Below are 24,115 nucleotides of genomic sequence, written 5' to 3'. Positions count from 1 at the left end.
GGTATCCCAACCTGCGGGTGATTTGTCAGCAATTTTAATGCACTTATTCCTCTTATGGATCTTATCCCTTACAGTATAACAAATATCCTTAATCTTTCTGTAATCATCATGTTCTGCAGCCCGTTTTGTCTTCTTGATTTCAGAATCTATCTCACTGTTAAAATCGAATTGAGTCTTATTTCCATTGTACTTGAACTCATATGAATGTTCTGTTTTTATTTTCTTCACCACCTCATCGGGTGTATTGGCTGTATCCTCTTTTAATTCCCTTTTCAGTGAATGAAGTTTATTGTCTAAATAAGTCTTAAACAAATCCATGGCCGCAAACGCACTGGAGTCGGCTAATGACTTGTCCGTTTCTCGTTGATCGGAATTTTGCCTAGGTTCCGGTTCTTCAGTATCTGATGCATCTCTATCAGGAGAAGCTTCCATGTTTAATATAGAGAGCAGAAAAAAGCCTGTCAAACTTTGTACTGCAATGACTTCGATTACCAAAAACTAATTCTAATTCACTTATATTAATAAAACTGATTCCAAAAACTTAACAAACTGTTGACAACTACATCCTCAACTTTTATTATCATCAACAACCACAATGTCACCAGCTGATGATAACAACTTTCATGTATCGAACTCTCTGTGTAACTTTGATAAATACATAAATCTAAATTAAAAGACGAATCTAAAAAAAAGGAATTCTTAAAGCTTACTTTGACAAATTTTAAACTAACTTCATTTCAACAAGTTTAAATTACATGTTCTAAAATAGAGCTACAAAAAAAATGCTCTGCTCTATAGATTTTCTTTCATAAATGAAGTCTGAAATATATCAATAATAAATGTACCGTATCAAATGCATATATGTGACCCGCCATGACATTTGCAGGCTTATGGAGGTAGAACGTCATTGTTAGAAAAATTATAAACATGATAAATATCGAGATTCAATGAAATACGTAGTTGTGAAGAAGAGATAAACACTTTCCTTGGCTTCTTTTTTGCTGACGCCGAACTATACATCATATATAGTTTAAAAGAAGTCTTACTTTGTCGTTTGAAGTGAAAAATATTTGAATCTACTATTTTGATTTGATACCAAAAAAATCTAATTTCTGCACTATAGATTTCCTTTCATAAATGAAATCTGAAATATATCCCTAACGAATGTACCGTATCCAAGATCTCATATAAGATAATACCTACTTATAAACTGTTAACGTCGCATACTAAGTATAGAGACGTGCATAATAAATCTAAATTAAAAAAAGGAATTCTTAAAGCTTACTTTGACAAATTTTAAACTAACTTCATTTCAACAAGTTTAAATTACATGTCCTAAAATAGAGCTACAAAAAAATGTTCTGCATTATAAATTTTCTTTCATAAATGGAGTCTGAAATATATCCATAATAAATGTACCGTATCAAATGTATATATGAGAACACCTACTTATAAACTGTTACGCGTCGCATACTATGTTTAGAGACATGCCTGACAAATCTAAATTAAAAGACGAATTTAAAAAAAAAAATTCTTAAAGCTTACTTTGACAAATAAACTAACTTCATTTCAACAATTTTAATTACATGTTCTAAAATAAAGCTAAGAATTGTTTGTATTGTAGTAAATTTAAGTCTTTGAAATTTTATTCAAATACGCTATTGAACATTACTAAGAGCCAATAAATACAATAATTTTATATTTTATAAATTAGTGCCTTCAATAAATTAAAGCCGTCACAGAACAGTCTCATTTTCATACCGATATTCGAAATGACTCGTTTCATTGCCATTAAAACAAATATGTCATAACAACATGACAGAGAGTTTTGTTTCGAAATATTCTAGATAAATATACAAAAAGCAAATTTTAGACAATGTACCCTCCTAAGCCTGGAAGTGGCTAGTCACATATAGTTAACGGCGTTTTTTCACAATGACGTTCTACCTCCATAAGCCTGGATATGTCGTGACTGGTCACATATGAGAACACCTACTTATAAACTGTTACGCGACGCATACTATATTTAGAGACATGCATGACTTATGTTCTAATCAGTTTCGCTTAAACGAACATAAAATATTTATCAAATAAATAACTGGAACGCTCACATGGACCATAAACTATTTTTGTGTCATAAACAAGAAGCAACGCTTATATTGTGTCATGGTGTCACTTGCAGGGACAAGTGGCAGGCTTTAATATATAGAAGGATTTATACAACTAATAAAATCCCAACAATTTTACATTGTTAATGTTTACAACTATAAAGTTCACTCAAATTAGCCGTCAATTAACACCAACTAACATGGTAACCATTCTCTTTGCTGGACAGTGTAAAAGAATTAGAAATCTACAAATAAAACCACATGACATCAATTAGAATGAAATTCAAAACAGTGTGGCTGTGGCCATTGATTGACACATTAAATTCATCCATTGACTGGGACAATTTACATGAACGTTTGTCTGTAACGACCACTGTTCACGACGTACCTACGATAGACATTTAAACTGTGGGGTCACCAAAGGTTTCTTAACGCCTTTAATTATAAAATAATTCAAAAAATTAATCACGAATAACCTTTATGTTTTGATTTATATAATTGATATAAATAAAAACATCGTTTTATTTCTGATTAGTTTTTCGAATGACTTTATTAAGGTGTTGAGAACCTTTGGTGACCCCATAGTTTAAGTGTCTTTAAAAAGTACATAGTGAGCAGTGGTCGTTACATACAAACGTTCACCTAAATTGTCCCAGTCAATGGATGAATTTAATGTGTCAATCAATGGCCACAGCCACACTGTTTTGAATTTCGTTCTACTTTTGTACCATGATTAAATATAAACATATATTTAATTAGCTGTAAAAAAGCCTGTCACACTTTGTACTGCAATGACTTCGATTGCCAAAAACTAATTCTAATTCACTTATATTAACAAAACCTAACCCAAAAACTTGACAAACTGTTTACAACTACATCCTCAACTTTTATTATCATAAACAACCACAATGTCAGCAGCTGATGATAACAACTTTCATGTATCGAACTCTCTGTTTAACTTTGATAAATACATTTGTATTGTAGTAAATTAAAGTCTTTGAAATTTTATTCAAATACGCTATTGAACATTACTAAGAGCCAATAAATACAATAATTTTGTATTTTATAAATTAGTGCCTTCAATAAATAAAAGTCGTCATAGAACAGTCTTATTTTCATACCGGTATTCGAAATGACTCGATTCATTGCTATATTTCCAACAAATATGGCATAATAACATGACAGAGAGTTTTGTTTCGGAATATTCTAGATAAATATACAAAAAGCAAATTTTAGACACTGTACCCTCCTAAGCCTGGAAGTGGCTAGTCACATATAGTTAACGGCGTTTTTCTCACAATGACGTTCTACCTCCATAAGTCTGGATATGTCGTGGCTGGTCACATATAAGGATCGTAATGGTGCTATGTGGATAAATTAATCGGTTTCCAAGAGCAAAATTGGCAGCGCGTCATCCCTACAATGACTTCCATTCCTACGATTGTGAAAACTAACTGGCGTAATGGGGAGATAATTTTGACAAAGTATAATCCTGACTGCCAAAATTTAAGCTATACAAGCAAATGAATTCCAAAATAAAAACAGTTATGTTTAGAGTGAGTAAAATGATTTGAACTAAAGAACATTTAAACAAAACAAGTATACAAATATATATAAACAAAGTAAAATAATTATAAACAATGACATTGACAAAACATTAAGTCTTTGGAAGCAACTGAAATCTGGCGAAATTAAATTTCATAATTAATTTATAGACCTAGGCCTATGGGAGACAACTCCTGATTGAATTTATTATATTGATCTATTTTCTCATACTACATCGATATTTTCTCGAAGTTAGCTACTTTTGTTCTTCAAAAAAGGCAGGCTCTTAGTTTGAAATCTATTTTGAAATTTGTGCATAAATATTGTGTTGAATTGAGGGATTTTGCAATAAATCTAAAAGGTAAAAATAACATTAAAAAAAAGGAATGCAAGTAGCAGAAATAAGTTCAACCAGCATGTGTATATGGCTTTAAATGCTTACCCTTCCGGAGCACTTGAGATCACCCCAGTTTTTGGTGGGGTTCGTGTTGCTTATTGTTTAGTTTTCTATGTTGTGTCATGAGTACTTTTGTTTGTTTGTCTTTTCATTTTAAGCCATGTCGTTGTCAGTTTTTTTTTCGATTTATGTGTTTGACTGTCCCTCTACAGTCGGAAACCCAGTTGAAATAGAACAAAAGAATCGATGCTCTTTGTTAGAGAAGGCGATAAATGCTTACTGTAATGTTTACTATAGTAACATAAACATTAAAAGTTAATAGATAGAAATAAAATGACAATTTTCTTCTCAATTACGAAGTGTTCTATTTTAAAAACACCATTTGCATAAGGTTTCAATTTATCTATTACATAGTTAAGCAGAACAATTAGATTTTAAGTCGACGACATGGGTATCTATCAAGTTGGATGTAGAAAATGCATAACCTCCGATTTTTTTGAAAAATTTACCACGGACGCATAACATATTAATCTATTAGTTCAGTAATTTTCGTGTCTGTCCTTCCATTATGTGACTCAAGAAAGAAGTCTAAAAAATGGGTAACAATTGTATCGAAAAGAGAAAATCAAGTGCATCTTTTTAAGTTAGGGCGTGTTTGAGTTTGAATATTTTTGTCTTGAAAAACGTACAAAGCAAGAATATTTGATACATCATCTCGCTTCCAATTCTATCATTTTTTATATATTTAAGCTACATGTTGACTTTATAACATAAAAAAATCACAGTACAAAAAGATGAAATATATGGGTCAAGTGAAATACCTATCTAATGAATCATAAAAACAGAGTAGGTGTGTTCGAATAGCTATATTTTTACTAAAATTACTTGACGACAGTCTTTCAAGTTGGATGATGAAAATGCATATCTTCGAAAAAAAATAATCTGTGTGATAACTAAGATTTATAGTCTTCAACAACTAAGAAAAATTTAGTCTGCCCTTCCATAAAATATTTAATTAGAATTTTTTTAAATGTTTATGAATTATCAAAAATTCCACCTGACAACCGATTAGACAATAGTTTTAAGTTGAATCAATGCAGACAAAATCATTAACTGATGCTCATTAGCTAGTAGATATATTTATCTTTTAAAATTAGGGATGGCAACGAGTACTCGGGTACTCGCTCGAAAGGCCGAGTACTCGAGTACAGTTTTAGTACTCGGATACTCGATTGCCTGTTATACATCTTGATATATTTCTCTCCACATTTCCGCACACTTTACTTCCGTTGAAATATCCCCTTTGTAATACTAAATAAAATCAATTAACAACATATATATGTTTATCCTGAGTATATTATTTGTTATAGTAGTACCAGCAACGTTCTTTCCTCCTGAAGGAATGTTTTCATGTGCTCAACTTGTAACAAAAAATAAAAAGTCTAACAGTCTTTCGCCTTACATCCCAGCTCCTTTGTTCTAACAGGGGTGATCTGAGCCGGATCATCCCAACCAGATCACCCCAGTTTAAGTTTCTTTGTTATGCATGCTTTCCTTTGTTCTGTAACATTTTGGCGGGAATGTCAAATCCAGTATAAAACTTATAATTAATTATACGGAGAAGACTATCTATCAAAATTCACGTAGAAAAAATCCAGTGCATTTGCTGGGATTCGAACTCAAGACCTTTAGCATATCAAGCCACGGCACAAACCACTTCACCAGGACGACTGGATACAAACTATCAGAAATTTAACATACTTAAAGGAAGCAAGATATTTTTATAACTTGGGCGAGTTGGCAGACCTTTACTCAGTGGGGTTTAAACCCTTTTCGTTAAATAAATGAGTTGTCAGACTGATTGTTCAATTTGATTTTACACTTTTTTAAAGTTGGGCGAGTCGGTTACAAGAGTGGGGCGATTTTTTTCATTAAGTGGCGATATAGTGAGGGCCGATTGGCCAGTGGGGCGAGTTGACATTGTTTGATATCTACTCATCGTGTTAGGGGTTCATGAAGGGTATACATCATATAGTAATATATAAAGTATATTATAATGGTTGTGTGGCGTTCTAAACTAGATTTTATGAATTGTAAATGGTTTTCGGTCTAATCTAAAACAGCTGGGATGTAAAATAGTTATCCCATTCGGACTTGGTGTGTCAGTGTAAGATCACCCTCTGGCCTCCGGCCTTCGGGATGATCTTACACTGACACACCGCGTCCTTATGGGATAACTATTAATGAAATTGTTAACCAGATCATATTTCTAAACAAGAACAAAATCAAAGTTACCTGCGGTGAACCCTACGCAACTGATTAGAGACATTTTTAACAGTGTTTGCACACGGATCAACACTTTCATGGATTAATAACTAACTGATCACAAGCCGTAAAAACTTACCTTTGTTTGTTAATCAAAACTTCTATGTTAACGTGATTGGAATGAGAAGATGTACATTTAAACTAAAAAAAATCAGACAAACGATAGTGCAAAAAAACAAAACACAGAAAAAGTAACACTGAACAACACGAAAAAAAAACATAAGTAAATTAATCAAGTCGTATAATGAAAAATACCAACTCCTCATGAACAGACGATACATATATTATCTATTTTGTCGGACTAAATATGCAAATATTTAGGATTTTATTGGAAAATGGTTCATGAACACGTATACAAATATACGTATACAAATAATAATTTCTATTTTGATTGTAGAAACGGCGGTCGGTAATTCATGTTTAATTGACACAAAAAAATCAGAGGATCAAGCTATTTTTGTAGTACGTTTGTCTTTCGTTAATATGTTTCTGAAAGGTTAGAACAAACACACTGCATCCAACCTAAAATCTAAACTTTTCGATAGACTTTTAAGATTCATCCGAGTACTCGCGAGTACTCGAGTATCATGACCGAGTATCCGAGTATTAAAGTTCAGATCTTTTGACATCTCTATTTAAAATACAACTGACATATCAGGATCGCAATGGTGCTATGCGGATTAATTTATCGGTTTGCAATAGCAAAATTGGCAGCGCGTCATCCCTACAATGGCGTCCATTTCTACGATTGTGAAAATTAACTGGCGTAATGGGGATACAATTTTGACGAAGTAGAATCCTGACTGTGAATGCGAACCGTGAAATGATTTATATTCCCGCTTAGTATGCACGGATTAATCCACAAGTGCAAATTACTACGCGTAATGTTACTTATCATGCCTTGTTACGAAAAGAAATTTGTTTATGTTCTTTTTCACGGGTTCAACCGAACATAAATCATTTACTTTCTATACAAAGTTCGTTGACACAAAACACAAAAATTCTATAGGATGTAGGTTTGCAGCATCCAGTCGAGAAAAAAGGCGAAAGAATGCATTTTAAATGCCAAGGTTTTTAGAATTTCTCTGGATCTAGTATAAAATAAAGGCTTATTCGATGTATTCAATACTAAAGTATCTCTTTCGGACATGTAAAAAACGAAAAATGTACTCTGATGAATCTTAAGCCGTGCCACGTCACAATAATGTTTTAAAAAATAAACAGGACAAGCCGACATGTTCGTGATTGCAATCACAACTCTACTACCTTGTCTATTAATATCTGACTTTCTACTATGAACAACACTTTCAAAGTTTTTTTTTTTTAAACTGGTATCTCTCATTTCTATATGCGAGAGTTTGTATCTAAAATAAATCCAGCATAAGCCAATAATAACATACACAGTAACATACAGTTGGACACGTTAGATTTATCAGGATACAGGTCAAATAGTTTTACAATCATATCCACTGTGATTGGTTCTTTCTTTTGTATAAGTTTTGCCATAGTTTTTTTCTCCCGTGTAAGACAATTTTTTTGACAGTGAACTGCTACACGGCTTTGGATAAAAACAGTGTATGATACAACTTAATTGCGTAAAAGTTAGAGTAAAGTACGGACACTGAACAAGCTGATTTTATTTAATCTTTGAGATACAAAGAAACTGTAGATACATCCACTGGCAAACACTTTAAATTGTACTTTCTGCACCAAATTAAATCGGCTTAGTCTTTAAAAGTTTTAGACTTTGTCTTGGTAAAATTATTGTTTATGCATCCGTGACAATACTATTGCTAGGTAGATTAAAACAATGGCCGACACTATGACATAAAGTTAAATTTTATATAGAAAACATGAGAAAACGGTTAATTTTCATAAGATGATTAGGAAATATAGATGTTTTTCTAGGGAAAGTGAAATTTCTAACATAAGATGATTTTGTGTCAACAGTCGTCATTCTGGTTCATCTCTTTCATTCTTCTTCTTCTTCAGAATCATGACGTCATAGGTAATTTGAATTTATATTGAAATCAAGTATTTAGAATTTGTATTGCAAAACAAATGTACTGAAAGGTAAGAATATATCTATGTAAAAATGAGGGGGTAGGCAGTGGCTCCTGACTCTCGCTTAAGCACCATAACTTCCTTACTCTCAATCCCCCTACTCCCACTTCCCGGTCCCTCATTCCTATGTTCCTTTGTACCTGTCAACCCTCATACATGATACACCACTTACACCTTACTTGAATAGTTTAAATACGGTGACCTAATATAGTTGTTAATTTCTGTGTCATTTTGGTCTCTAGTGTAGACTTCTCTCATTGGCAATCATACCACATCTTCTTTTTTATAATTAGATTTCGAATATTTAAATTTTTCCGCCTCAAGCATCACTGATGAGCCATTAATTGTCAAAATACGCATCTGGTGTATACACATTAGTGCCATTAATGTTGTTACATGTAATAAGTATGATTAATAGAAAATATAATTCAAGCACATTTAATTTCGTATGCAACTTGTAAGTTTTCAATTATTGTTTTTGCATTTGAGTTATAAGCTTAAGGTGGCTCGGCAACTTCCAATCAAGGACCGAAGCTCATAAACTCGGCAATCAAACGCAGGACTTCGGCAAAGTTCGGAGAGCTGACAACCTTGCTTCGGAAGTTGGTGGCTCGGCCCCTTTAACAGTGCGCATATTGTAATGCATGTTTCTTACGACGAGTGCCTTGGAAACGGTCGCTTTAAGGGGTCTTCTAAAAAAATAGCTTTGACGACCTTGGAACGCGGGCGTGTATGAAAGCACCTTTGACGATGTAAACAAGCGATGCAAAACGTTCTTCAAAACAGGAAATACGAACGGTCAGAAATTCAGAGTGCTTTCTTCATTTTTCGCATAAAAGTCTAAAAGGAGAGAAATATGATACATGATTTAAGCATAACTACGGAAGCGTATTAGCGCCACACATTTTTTTTTTATTTTTCTTCTTATGTTTGCGTTATAACGCAAACATCTTTATTTCAATTATTCATTAAGTTTTGTATATATGTCCGTCTGTCATTCATTTCGGATGTGATTTACTAGTAGATAAAAAAAAAAAGAAACATACATACAAGGCCAAATCATTATAATAAATATGCATAGGAATAATGGAATAATTGAAGTGCAATTATACATAAATTAAGACTGATTTGTGCATCAGAAAAGTATATAATTTAACAAGAAAATAGATATAGTATATAGTCATATTAAAATTGAAAGATCAAAAATAATGTCATACAATTGTGAAACTTCCAAGTCAAATAGACAAAATGATCTTTCTGCTTTAAAATGAATTATTAATAAGGAAACATTTTTTTTTAAATCTCAGAATATGATCAAGATTCTTTGATAGAAAGTCATTGAATTTTCATTTCAATATAATGAAGTATTTTTAAGATGCTTGGGTAGCAATTTGAATAGAGAGAACATAATTTTATTAATAAAACATCTTCATTCTATACATTTATTGCCAAAGGGTAGCTTGTTTGAATGTAACCTACTTTACAAAGTTCTCAAACGAGAGCTTACTTTGGAAGTATATTTATATTCGGTTATAGCTATATTAGCAGGGTTGATTTTTTTCTTAGGTATAACCTCAATTTACTCAATTTTCTTTGTAATATATATACTAGTAGTAACTTGGATATCGTTTTTGGGGACCTTTATAGTTTGTTGTTTAGTGTGAGCCAATGCTCCGTGTTGAATAGTTATCAAAAGTACCAGGATTATAATTTTATAAGCCAGTCGCGCGTTTCGTCTACATAAGACCGTAATTCGGCCTATGATGGTTTACTTTTACGAATAGTGACTTAGATGGAGAGTTTTCTTATTGGCACTCATACCACATCTTCTTATATTATTCTGCTCATTATTAGTCATTGATATGATCTAATTATTCAAGCAGTTTACTTTGCAATTACTACAAAGGTGATAAATTTTATTATATCCAGCCTCCTCCATTAATAACTACTGTTTCCTTTGAATCTTAAATAAGAAATAAGATAAAACAAATGTTTGCGTTAAACGCAAAGGTTTGCGTTTTAACGCAAAGGTTTGCGTTATATCGCAAAGGTTTGCGTTATAACGCAAAGGTTTGCGTTATATCGCAAATGTTTGCGTTGTAACGCAAAGGTTTGCGTTATAACGCAAAGGTTTGCGTTATAACGCAAAGGTTTGCGTTTTATCGCAAAGGTTTGCGTTATAACGCAAAGGTTTGCGTTATAACGCAAAAGGTTTGCGTTATATCGCAAAGGTTTGCGTTATAACGCAAACATAGGAAGAAAAATAAAAAAAAAAATGTGTGGCGCTAATACGCTTCCGTACATAACATTAAAAAAAAAAGAATATATAAATACTGACAAAGTCATACGTATGACTTCGACGGTATTTGGTGCCGCTTCGCTCCCGAAACGCATTCTCATCTTACACGGTCGCCCCTTGGGTCCGTTCGTACCATATTTTGAATTCACTTGAATTAAATGATGTCGTGGAGATTTATTTTTGAAAATGTTTTGCCAATGACTTAATGATTAACTGTAAACAAATGATAGTGATGTAAACAACTGCATGCCATCGTACAGCTTTCAAAAACAGGTAAAACCGTATAGTATGCTTTAAAGGCATCGGGGCGGGTTCATTTCAAGCTATCCGTTTGGCGTTTTACAACAGTTTGTTTCTGTCATAAATCTCTTTAATACTTGAAATATCTTTATTTCCAAGTATTTTTAGGAGTTTATTCTCGAGTATGCGATTTATTTTACCACTGCAAAATTTTGATAATTATAGTTAAATACTTTTTATTTTCACCAAAACAAATTTGAACATGCCAATTTTCTAACAGACTTAATACTTGACAGGCACACCTAACATTTTCATTTTGAAGATTTGTTTACCTTATCAAATAATGAGCACGAAAATCATTTGATAATTTTTCTCGTATCACAATTCCATGATTTCCGGAACACTAGACTAAGTCCTATAATCTAAGAGCTCGGGGCCAATGTTTTCTATTTTTATGATATTTTTCTATTACTTATTTTGCTGAATTGTTATTTTGTTGATTTGCAATTTTCTGTTGTATCTATCAATATGTCAACCGAGTTCATTAAAAAAAAGAAACATCAGCGTTAAAACTAAAATAATTGAATCAGAGCAAGTGTTATTATAATAGACACTTCAATAATTTTCTGTTTTCCGCCTTTTCATGAAAACGAAAATTGATCAATTGGGGCGGATCCAGCCATTTTAAAAGGGGGTTCCCAACCCAGGACAAAAAGCGGGGTGTTCCAACTTTATTTCCCCATTCAAAAGCATTGATCGTCTAAAAAAGGGGAGCTCCAATCCGCGGACCCTCCCCCTAGATCCACCACTGTCAAAAATAACCGGGACCAGCTGACCGGGACTGGCCTAGTATTCCGCCCTTATATATCGGTCTATGATATAATTCATCAATACTGCATGCTTTGCGGAGGACTGCAAAATTTTTGGTTTCACTATGTCGGGATTTTGCTAGGATTGAAATGCATAAAAAAATATTATAATAGTACATAACAACATTTAAATCCCAGAATAACAATGCTTTCATTAACGACATCAGAGGACATGACATACAGCAACGTATTTTAAAAATTAGCTTACAGATCGTAGGCAACAAAACTGACCTGATTTCTAGAAAGCTTGACCCCAAGGTTCATTCTTATGACCTTTATCATTTAATATTTTCTGTAAATGACATATTTAATTTTATTGAACATGGAACACTATATGATTTATATATAACGATATTACTCTCTCGTATACCGATGGTAGTTTTGAAAATTTACTATGTATACAACATGTACATGGAAAATAAAGTAATGTTATAATTGAAAAATAACATTAGATGTATGTTTCATTATAATACGTTAATCTGATTGGCTAACTAGCAATCTCGTGATATTCCTTCATCAATTGCATTACACATTTCCGCGCTTCATACAAAATATACTTCGGTCAACGCTTTTACACCCCAAAAAATTTACAAAAAAGAGCATTCAATTCTTAATTGGTATTAAATTAATTGCATGAACGCAAATCCTGATAAATTCCAAGCCATTGCAGTTAGAAATAAAACATTTGCAAAGGAGCCAGATTTGAATATACAGTCAGTTAAAAATCTGTTAGTATCTATAGGGACTGATATTGGTTATCAACTTACTTTTAATCACCCCATCAACAATATTTGTAAAAAAAAGTAAAATGACAAAAATACCGAACTCCGGGTAAAATTAAAAAGGAAAGTCCCTAATCAAATGGCAAAATCAAAAGCTCAAACACATTGAACGAATGGAAAACAACTGTCATAATCTCGACTTAATACAGGCAATTTCTTATGAACAAAATGATGGATAAAACCAGATTTTATAGCTAGCTAAACCTCTCACTTGTATGACAGTCGCATCTAATTCCATTTTATTGACAACGATGTGTGAACAAAACAAACAGACATAAAAGGTAAAAATGTCAAAAATAAGGGTACAGCAGTCAATATTGTGTTATAATCTCAATCACTATAAACACAAACAAATATGCAACAAAGATGCTTAAAAGATCAAACAGACATAGCATATTACCAAAAATCAAGACAAGAATGCAAAATTTACCATAACACAATTATAACAATTTAGAATTTGTAGTTTTGAATTATGTGGGTTCTTTAATATGCTGAATCTAACAGTATATTTAGATTTTGTGTTTCTCGCCCCATTTGAGTCAGCAATGATTTTTCTTTGGTATCATCAAAAATGTAATTATCGGGGTTCTTTGATATGCCTTATCTAACAGAGTATAATATATATATATTGTTTTATTTTTAAGCCCCGTTTCCAAATTGGTCCATCATAAGGTCTTAGTGGTTCAAAATAAAAAAAAATAGATTGAGATCAACTAAAATTGAATACGTTGGGTTCTTCGATATGTTGCATCTAAACATGTATAAACAATTTTTATTTTGGCCTTGTTTCAATCAGGGTTCCAAAATTAATTGCAGTTTGATCTCATCAAAAATTTAACGTATTGGGTCTTATCCCAGGAATGAATTACCTTAGCCGTATTTGGTTCAACTTTTTGGAATTTTGGGTCCTCAATGCTGTTAAACTTTGTTCTTTTTTGGCTTTACAACTATTTTGATATGAGCGTCACTGATGAGTCTTATGTAGACGAAACGCGCGTCTGGCGTATTAAATTATAATCCTGGTACCTTTGATAACCATTAAGATTAAGAGGTCAATTTATCAAAAACCAACTTTGAGGTTATTATATTTTATAACCTAACCTGGTAAACATATTTAAAAGAAAATTTCTCTTTTAAGAAAGATATAGAGTATTTGTTAAAAATTTTAAGTATTTACTACGTATAAATTATACATTTCGAGGACTTTAAAACGCAAGATAAAGATGAATTATACAAAAAATAAATTAAAGCCGTATTAAGAGTATTTGCTGTAAAGAAATTGCATTGCATCAACTAAGATATTAATTTGATTCATTATAGTAAGACTTGAATGTAATAAATATGCCACATTTAATTACACATAGTAAATGCATATAAAAACGATTAAAATATATGTGTTTGCTCAAATAATTATCAGTAAAAAATTAAAAAATAATCTTTGTTTAAATGTTTTAAAGAACATTTTTGTCACGTCTTAGACTATGGTTTGCCATTACGTCGTCGAATGTCTTAAGAATTCGCATAGCTATAAGACGTGTCACGGTATTTGTTATCCAATATTCATGTACATGTAGTTAGTTTTCATGTTTTTTATGTTATACTGATCGGATATTGTCAAATGTCTTATCGTTTGTAGTTGTAATTAATGATTTTTTTGTTCCATTCTTGTGTGAGGTTGAAGATAATTAATCACCCAGTTCATTTATGAGATTTTATTTTGGGGCAACTAAACTTACACGATGTATTTGGTTCACAATTTGATTTAGAAGAAATACCGCGACATAGCTAGATAATACAATTAGTTTTCTAATAACTAACACAATTATATATTATGTACATGTTATATATATCTAGAAATCAATATTACAAACCTAATCTTGAACTATATCCTATTTTGTGAAAAGTTTTAGTAATTTACCTGTGACGTCACTTTTGTGCGTCTATCTATTCAGCTGACATACATAAAGTGATTCGGCTGTGCTGTTTTCATGTGCTGACCTCAATTGTTGCAAGTATTCGTTTTTATTCTGTAGTTAGTCAGCACTTCGTTCTTTACATGTTAATTAATTATATGGTCATTTTTTTTAATTTACTGTTTGCAAAAGTTTGAATTATTTAAAATACTAATTCTTGTCTTATCACAGGTAGGTAACCTTAGCCGTATTTGGCACAACACTGATGAGTCGTATGTAGACGAAACGCGCGTCTTGCGTATTAAAAAGAAAAAAAATTACAAAAATACTGAACTCGGAGGAAAATCTAATTGGAAAGTCCATAATCACATGGCAAAATCAAATGACAAAACACATAGAAAACGAATGGACAAGAACTGTCATATTCCTGTCTTGGTACAGGCGTTTTCAAATGTAGAAAATGGTGGATTAAACCTGGTTTTATAGCTCTAAACCTCTTACGTTGATGACAGTCTCTTTAAATTCTGTTATATTTAAAATGATGCGTGATTTAAAGAGACATAATAAATAAAATAGTCAAAATATGGGTACAGCAGTCATCACCGTGTAACAATTTTAAAAGGAACAATTTAACAGAACAAAAAAATATATTAAAGATTAAATTATAATCCTTGTACCTTTGATAACTATTTACACCACTGGGTCGATGCCACTGCTTGTGGACGTTTCTTCCCAAAGGGTATCACCAGCCCAGTATACAGCACTTCGGTGTTGACATGAATATCAATTATATGGTCATTTTATAAATTTCCTGTAACAAAACATTAAATTTTTCGAAAAACTAAGGATCTTCTCATCCCAGGAATAGATAACCTTAGCCGTATTTGGCACAACTTTTTGGAATTTTAGATCCGCAATGCTGTTCAACTTTATACTTGTTTGGCTTTACAACTATTTTGTTCTGAGCGTCACTGATGAGTCTTATGTAGACGAAACACGCGTCTGACGTATTAAATTATAAGCCTACTGCTAGTAACTTTAATAACTATAAGCATGTCGTAATTTTCTATTGTATTGTTTATTGGTGTGTTAGGCACAAAACCAGATTCATCCCACCATTTTTCCTTCAAATGTCCTGTACTGAATCAGAAAAATGGCTATTGTTATCATGTATTTCGTTTTTGTGTGTTGCGTTGTCGGTTTTTTTTTTTTTTTTTTTTTTTGTTGCACTTAATGTTTCGGTTGTTTCGTTGTTCTACTCTTATATTTGATGTGTTTCCCTCAGTTTTAGTTTGTAACCCGGATTTGTTTTTTCTCCATCGATTTATGAATTTCGAACAGCGGTATACTACTGTTGCCTTTATTAAATAGTCAAGTTCGGCTGCTTAATTGACTGTTTGGCCGTTATGAATATTCATGTACGTTTCACAGATGACAGTTAACGAGTTTATATCACAATCCCGTCTTCATTTTTGTCATACATTGTATTACGTACCGCCAATGCTTATTAGCACTGATTTTTATCTTAATTATTTTGAGTAGCACGAGTATGAGCAATTAATGGAGTAGGAATTTATCATCTTCTAGTTGATATTTGGGATGTTTCGTTTTCGTATTTGGAGGATTTTTCTGTGTTTTATTGCCATTTTTTTACCCATTTAGTGTTCAGATTTTTCTGTCATCGATTTGCGACCCTTTATGCCTCAAATATTTTGTTCTTATGTTTGCCTTTGATGTAATGTAAAACATTATTGTATCAGTCATTTAATGCAGAAATAAAACATATCTACTTCTTAATTTAGTTGGAATGGTAAAAAAGACAATCGTGCAAAACTTATTTACATTTTTACTGAAATCATCACATTGCATTCTTTATTAATTATACTTTCAATAAAACCTTTTCAAGTTTAACACGTGAAGAAAATCCAGCAAAACTCAATCCAAAAAGGTATATCTTTACATTTTCATTTCTTTTTCAGAGGAATAACATGTTCTTGTGTTGAATAAGAGAAACGCATCATTAGCCAGGACATTAATTGGTTTATACGTTACGGTATACACCATGAGGGCTTTTCCGATAAATTACTGCACGCGACGAAAGCAAGTGGTTCTTTTGCTTTGTTGCTTAGTTATTTTATACGGATTCAAGTTACATGTAGAAGACGATGTTCAGTTTAATTTCATTAATATAAATGGAAACGAGAAATGTGAAATTCCAAAAGTAAATCCTTTCGATGAATCGATATTGCCGTTCTTTTGGAAACCAAATCCTATTGTTTGTTCCGAAAACACTGAATTAGTTTATATTGATGACGATGAGATGATACATATAAACAAAAATCGAACAAAAGGAAAACATATTGAATGCTATTATCAAAGTGTGATTCGAAAAGAACAAAGCGATGACAAAATTTTGTTTGGTACTTCAGTATGGTTCAATGAGTCACGGAGTGCTATTATGGAATCTGATTTTGCAAAAGTAGTTTGTGTCTTTGAAGGAAAAAATATCTATGAACGATTACATTACCATATAAAGAAAAAACAAAAATATTTTAAGTCGGATAATGATAGCTTTAGTGTACTGTTATTTGGAGTAGACAGTATGTCAAGACTTGCTGCTATTCGTGAACTTCCAAAAACACTTACATATCTTGAAAAAACACTTAGCGCTTATGTTTTTAATGGTTATACAAAAGTAGGCGGTAATTCATATCCTAACTTTATGGCATTTTTAACAGGAAATTATAGTGTGCCATTCAACAAGAAAAACTTTTTTGACAATCAACCATTTGTTTGGAAGAAATTTTCAGAAAGAGGCGCAGCAACGATGTATTCTGAGGATTATCCTAGACTTTCAACGTTTAATTATGTAGGTCGTGGATTTAATGGATCTCCAGGGGAACATTACCTTCGGCCATTTTATCTTGCAATAAATTCCGAGCGAAAATACCAGGCAAAACTCACCAAGATATTTATGACTTTAGAAAATAATGATATTACTCTAGGAGGTACATCTTCTCTTTGTTATGGCGATAGTCCGAAGCATGCCATTCAAATAGATTATTTTAAACGTTTTTTAAATAAGTACAAGAACAACAGGAAGTTTGCGATGTCCTGGTTGAACGAGATAGGACACGATTTTACGAACTTTCTGAAGTTAGGAGATGCTGATTTTTATAATTTTCTAGTCTTTTTGAAAGAAGGTGGCCATTTGGAAAGGTCTATTTTGTTTTTTATGAGTGACCATGGAACAATGAGTGATAAGATAAGGAATACACCGATTGGTCGTATAGAAGCAAAACTTCCTTTCTTTTCTATAGTTCTGCCTACAATTTTGAAGAAAAAATATCCTCATATAGAATACAACTTGCAAACTAATATCAATCGTCTGACGTCACCATTGGATCTTCATAAAACCTTAATTGATATAGCGACCAATAGTTACAACCCTCAACAAAAGGATAAAGAAGAAATTAAACATTCTGGAATTAGTTTATTTAATAAAATTCCGAAAGACAGGACTTGTACCGATGCACTTATTCCCGAATCAAGCTGTGCTTGCTATACATCGGAAACTATTCCTACAAATAATACCGTTATTAAAAATATTACTACCTTCGTCGTAGAAACCATTAACACTTATTTTAAATCTCATCAGTCAAAGTGTGCTCTACTTATCTTGAAAAAGATTCATGATGCCAAACTAATTCATTCTAATCTGAAACACTTAGAACATGGAAAGAAGACTGCTCTTTGGCAATATTTGTACAAACCCACGTTAGACAAGAAGCAACGCTATTTTATTATATTTGAAGTGATGCCAAGCGAGGGAATATTTGAAGTAACTACAGAGATCACTCAAACGAACAACTTGATTATCTTGGATAAAATAATTCGAGCAAATAGATACGGGAACCAATCTTCTTGTATTAATGATTGGGAACTAAAACCATATTGTTATTGTAAACAAACAACACTAGATGTACAATCCTAACGTCTATAAACAAATATGACGGAGCATCTGAAACAAAATGTCAAACATCATCAAGCACAAAACAATAGCATGACTTAAGATTTAAGTTAGAACTCCAAAAGATTCAGAGAGAAAAAATAACAACCAGACTACGTTGCTTGAGATTTGAGTTAGAACTCTAAAAAGACTGAAGAGAGAAATGAGGATCATACTTTGTCACTTGAGATCATAATTAGAACTGCAATTGATTGAAGAAGAAAAACGAAAAACAGAGTCCGTCACCTGAGATCAAAGTTAGAACTCCAAAAGACTGAAAAAGAAAAATAACATCCAGACACCGTCAGATTAGATAAGTACGAAAGCCAAGAAGGATCATTCAAAATTCAAAAATTCTTAATTCATAATTCAAAACTCAAATTTCTCACATCAAGAATTCCGATTCCCGCCATTTCTTTGTCACGTGGTCTCTGCAACTCAACTTACCCCGGTGAAGGATGGCTGCTGGTTTAGATGTTACAGTGTTTATTATAATGTTAAGAAATGTATACTAATTTATTAATTGAAGTAATGAATAATAATTAGAAAAAGGCTAAACAAAATTAGCTAACAATTACAAAAAAAAAAAATAGGACGAATAGGACACTTTAAAAAACGGTTTCCACTCAATAACTACTTTGATAAGTTTAAATAAAAGAAACAGGAGCATTTTTGGCAAAATATAAAGAACCAATAAATTTTTAATATTTAAATATTTTAATGTTTTGTAAATATTTACCTCTCACTCATGACCCAAGGCTTATTTGACAAATGGGTTGTTCTATTATCTGCTGTTAAAGTTGAACTGTCAGATTAATTATGACAAGTAACGATGTCTTTGGGTGTAGGGTAATAAAAATTAGTAATGCCTATTTGTTTTGTCTAAAGAGAAAGTAATTAAACTCTATAATAATATTTATAAGAAAAAAATGTTGTATAATAAATTTAAAAAATTCAGTGGTAGTAAGAACTGGGAGACATATAGGCGGCAACGCAACTATGTTACAAAACTAAAAAATAAATCCATTAACCAATATTTTGTAGAGAGGTGTGCTGGAGGCCCGAAATCGAAAGATTTCTGGCCAACAGTGAAACCTTTTCTTATAAATAAGGGAAATGTACACCAAAAGGAAACTGTCCTCTCTGAAAACAATGTTTTAATTACAAAACAGGAGGAGGTGTGTGAGGTATTTAATGACTATTTTATAAATGTTGCAAAGAATATAGGAAGCAGTCAAATAAAGGTTGATGATGATCACCCGAGTATTTAGGCCATTAAAGATAATATTCCAGATCTTGATGTTAAAAAAGCCACTGGTATAGATGGTATCTCACCTAAATTACTGCATTTTGCTAAACCTGCTATTGTAAAACCCCTTACAGATATTGTTAATTTATCATTATCATCATCGACCTTCCCTGACCGTCTTAAAGAAGCTCAAGTTGCACCTATTCACAAAAAGAATAGTGTATTAGAAAAGGGAAGTTATAGACCGGTAAGTGTATTACCGGCTATTTTAAAAAATTTTGAAAATGCCATAGAAGTACAATTAGTACAGTACTTTGATAAAATCTTCAGTCCTTTTTTGGCAGCTTTCAGATCTGGTTTTGGATGTGAGTCAACTTTATTAAGAGTGATTGAAGATTGAAAATTAGCCTTAGATCAAAATAAATACCTTGCAGCTATCCTTATGGACTTGTCAAAAGCATTTGACTGTCTCCCCCATGACTTACTGCTACTGAAACTAAAAGCTTATGGTCTCTCCGGTGTCTTCTGGCTATTCCAACATTTTGTATTTTACTATTCTGGCTATTCCTAATGTAAGACTATACTGCAGGAATGACCTACTATTAATTTAACTATTAGGCCAAATTAAACCAAACTTGGTCTTAATCGTTATATGGGTATGTTGTACTTTTTGTTATGATTTTCACCTTATTTTACATAAATCATTTTTCATAACCATATGAGACACAGGTGAGTGACACATGCTCTCCAGAGCCTCTTGTTTCATTCATATTGTGCTTTGTGAAGAATTTATTTTACTGCATTCCAATACTCGGTTCTCTTGGACCCTTTTGCCAAATTAAGCATTGTTTTCTACAAGAAACAAAAAAAAAATCTTACAATTGTCTCTCAGGCCTCTCATTTACAAGAAACGACGTTCATCCTACTGAAGCCTCACACATATTTCTCAGCGTCGTTGCTTCATGTTCATTTTCCTCGCCACACTTCAAGTTTTGTCCACGGATCACATAAATGTATGATGACCCGCTATTCCAACATGATCTGAGTTTTGGGGTTATAAGTATTGTGTAAGTTCCATAACATTTTGTTGAGGCAAACATAAGAATGGAAACTAAAAATTCGGCTATTTTTTCATTTCTAAAGGGTCATAACGATAAAACGGAATAATTGACACAACCCAGATAAATATTTTCTGTGTTTTGTGGTGCAAAGCATTGCATATAAGTTTTATATACTATTGGTTGGGGCAAACTAGAGTTAGACAGCGTACGGACTGTTGCCGGGCCGTGAGACGGACAAGGTGACTTAATTTCTCCTCTATTGTGTCGGGGCTCGAAAATTAGACATTTTATTCATTGTATGTTTTATACTGAATATGTTCTCACCCGACCAATACCGATTATGTCTGCCACCAATACTAGTGTACGATCAGGTCGATCTGGTCTGGCCATAATCGTGTTGAGATCGAGTATTATAAAAAAGAAGATGTGGTATGATTGCCAATGAGACAATTATCCACAAAAGACCAAAATGACACAGACATTAACAACTATAGGTCACCGTACGGCCTTCAACAATGAGCAAAGCCCATACCGTATTGTTGATTTAGTCGAAAAAGTCCAGTAAAGATCATGTAAAGATCGTAAATTGGTCGGGATCATCGAAAAGATGTTGAATTAGTGGTTGGATTTCATGATCAGTCGTGAAGTAGTCGTTAATGGTCGAGTTTGAGACTTTTACGGTCTGGTAGCAGTCGGTAGAAATTCCCAATGCAAACAGGTTGGATCAAGAACTTGGATACGCTTGATCGTGAAAATTTGAGTAATCGAGTACAAAATTGATGTGATCGGAATTGTGAATCTAGCGTGAAAGGTCCTGAAATATTAGAGGGAAGACAAGACAATACAAAAAACATTCACACTGACGAAGACGACAAAGAATCCATCTCATCAGACAACACGAATTGTGAACGAGAGACGTGTCTGTTCTCCTTGGAGCATCTAATTGCATGAGTCTCGGACATATCGACGATTCGGTAGTAAACGCTTCAATATCTGGAGGATCCTTCGACAAAATTGAACAAAACATTGATCTAGCTTTTCAAAAAACTGAAAACAAAGATATTGAAAAGGTTGTTATCTGTCTAGGCACAAACGACATAAGTAGAAATAAAAGTGACTCTGATCAAATAAACCTTCTTTGTAACAAGCGCTGTCAATCGTGTAAAGTCTATTTTATTTAGAAATAATTCGTTTATATGCCTATATGTATATACTGCAAAAAGTGCAAACATTGCTAAGATATACCAAACTGTAATGTTATATATGGAGAAGATGAATAAGTATCTGTTTATTAGACCGTTTACGGTTTTAAAACGACGCTTACCAATGTTATATGTGGAAAACATGATTAAGTATCTGTTTATAACACCTTATACGGTATTTAAACGACGCTTCATAATTAAAGTTTTACCTGATTTGTTTACACAAAGGTATACACATAAACGATCCGTTAAGTTTATTTTACCGAGTAGACATAATCAGGTTCAAAGCATTCAAGTTACATCCCAGCTCCTTTGTTCTAACAATGGTGATCTGAGCCGGATCACCCCTACCAGTTCACCCCAGTTTGAGTTTCTTTGTTATGCATGCTTCCTTTGTATGATTTCCTTTGTTCTGTAACATTTTGGCGGGAATGTCAAATCCACTATAAAACTTATAATTAAATATACAATTATACAGAAAAGACTATCTATCAAAATTCACATAGAAAAAATCCAGTGTATATGCTGGGATTCGAACTCAAGACCTTTGGCATATCAAGCCACGACACAACCACTACACCAGGACGACTGGATACGAACTATCAGTAATTAAACATACTTAAAGGAAGCAAGATATTTTTATAAGTGGGGCGAGTTGGCAGACTTTAATTCAGTGGGGTTTAAACCCTTTTCGTTAATGTGTGAGTTGTCAGTGATTGTTCAGTTTGATTTTACACTTTTTCAAAAGTGGGGCGAGTCGGTAAACAAGAGTGGGGCGATTTTTTTTTTCATAAAGTGGCGATATAGGTTGGGCCGATTGGCCAGTGGGGCGAGTTGACATTGTTTGATATCTACTCATCGTGTTCGGGGGTCAAAAAGGGTATAAATCATATAGTAATGTATAAAGTATATTATAATGGTTGTGTGGCGTTCTAAACTAGATTTTATGAATTGTAAATGGTTTTTCGTCTAATCTAAAACAGCTGAGATGTAAAATAGTTATCCCACTCAGACTTGGTGTGTCATCGTGGGATAACTATTAATGAAACATTTAAATGACGAAGGAAAAAAAAAAAAACTATTCGAACTTAATATGTCTTTGTCAATTGCTTCTATAAACGTAAATGGTTTACGAAACAATAAAAAACGAGATATGATTTTTAATTGGTTAGTTTTAAAAAAGTTTGATATTATTTGTCTTCAAGAAACACATTGTTCCAAATCTGATATTGATAACTGGGGTAATGATTGGAAAAACTTTGGGGGAGGTGAATCAGTTTGGAATTGCGGAACTTCTGATTCGAGGGGGGTTGGGATTCCTTTTGCAAAAGAATTTTTCCGAAAATGTAACTTTTACGATGAAAACGGAAGATGTCAAATGTGTGACATAAAAAAAGATAATGCTGTATATCATATTATTAATGTATATACAACAAACAACGGTACCGATAGAAAGACTTTTTCCGAAAATTTGCGTAACTTAAATAAAGTGTATGACGATGATAGCGTTGAACACTACACCGTATTATTAGGAGACTTTAATTGTACTTTAGACAAAAAAAATAGACAGAATGCCATCACATCAAAATAATGACGTCGGTACAATTGAATTAAAAAATCTTTTATTGAGATATGAATTAGATGATGTATGGAGATCTTGATTTCCAGATACAAAACGTTATACGTTTCAAAGAGGAAACTCGAAGTCTCGTATTGATTTTATTTTCTGCAGCAAATCTTTGAATAGTAAAATATTTAACACTCGTATATCTCATTTCCCATTTAATGATCACGAAATAGTTACATCAAAAATTAAGCTAGATGATATAGAAAGAGGGCCGGGTATGTGGATTATGAATTTAAATACAATTAAGTCTGAACAGTTTTCAAATGCTTTTAAAATCTTTTGGGAAGGATGGAAAAATAGTAAAGACAAATATAGTGATATACAAGAATGGTGGGATATTACTAAAAGTAAAATAAAATTTCTAACAATTGATGTTAGTAAAACACTAAATCGAGTATATAATAACAATCACATTGAAAAACTTG

General features: G+C 32.6%; 1 long non-coding RNA gene across 1 annotated transcript in view; it reads left to right on the top strand.

Annotated features, from left to right (window-relative positions):
- LOC143071679 (uncharacterized) overlaps window positions 1-19,421 on the top strand; it is a 29,232-nt gene extending 9,811 nt beyond the window's left edge. The window contains exon 2 of the long non-coding RNA XR_012976948.1: window positions 16,522-19,421. This is a non-coding gene — a long non-coding RNA (uncharacterized LOC143071679). The remainder of the gene's footprint in view (window positions 1-16,521) is intronic.
- Window positions 19,422-24,115: the final 4,694 nt, after the last annotated feature.

The sequence above is a fragment of the Mytilus galloprovincialis genome, chromosome 4 (genome assembly GCF_965363235.1).
Source record: "Mytilus galloprovincialis chromosome 4, xbMytGall1.hap1.1, whole genome shotgun sequence".
NCBI lineage: Eukaryota > Metazoa > Mollusca > Bivalvia > Mytilida > Mytilidae > Mytilus > Mytilus galloprovincialis.
This window is presented reverse-complemented; position numbering and strand designations above follow the sequence as displayed.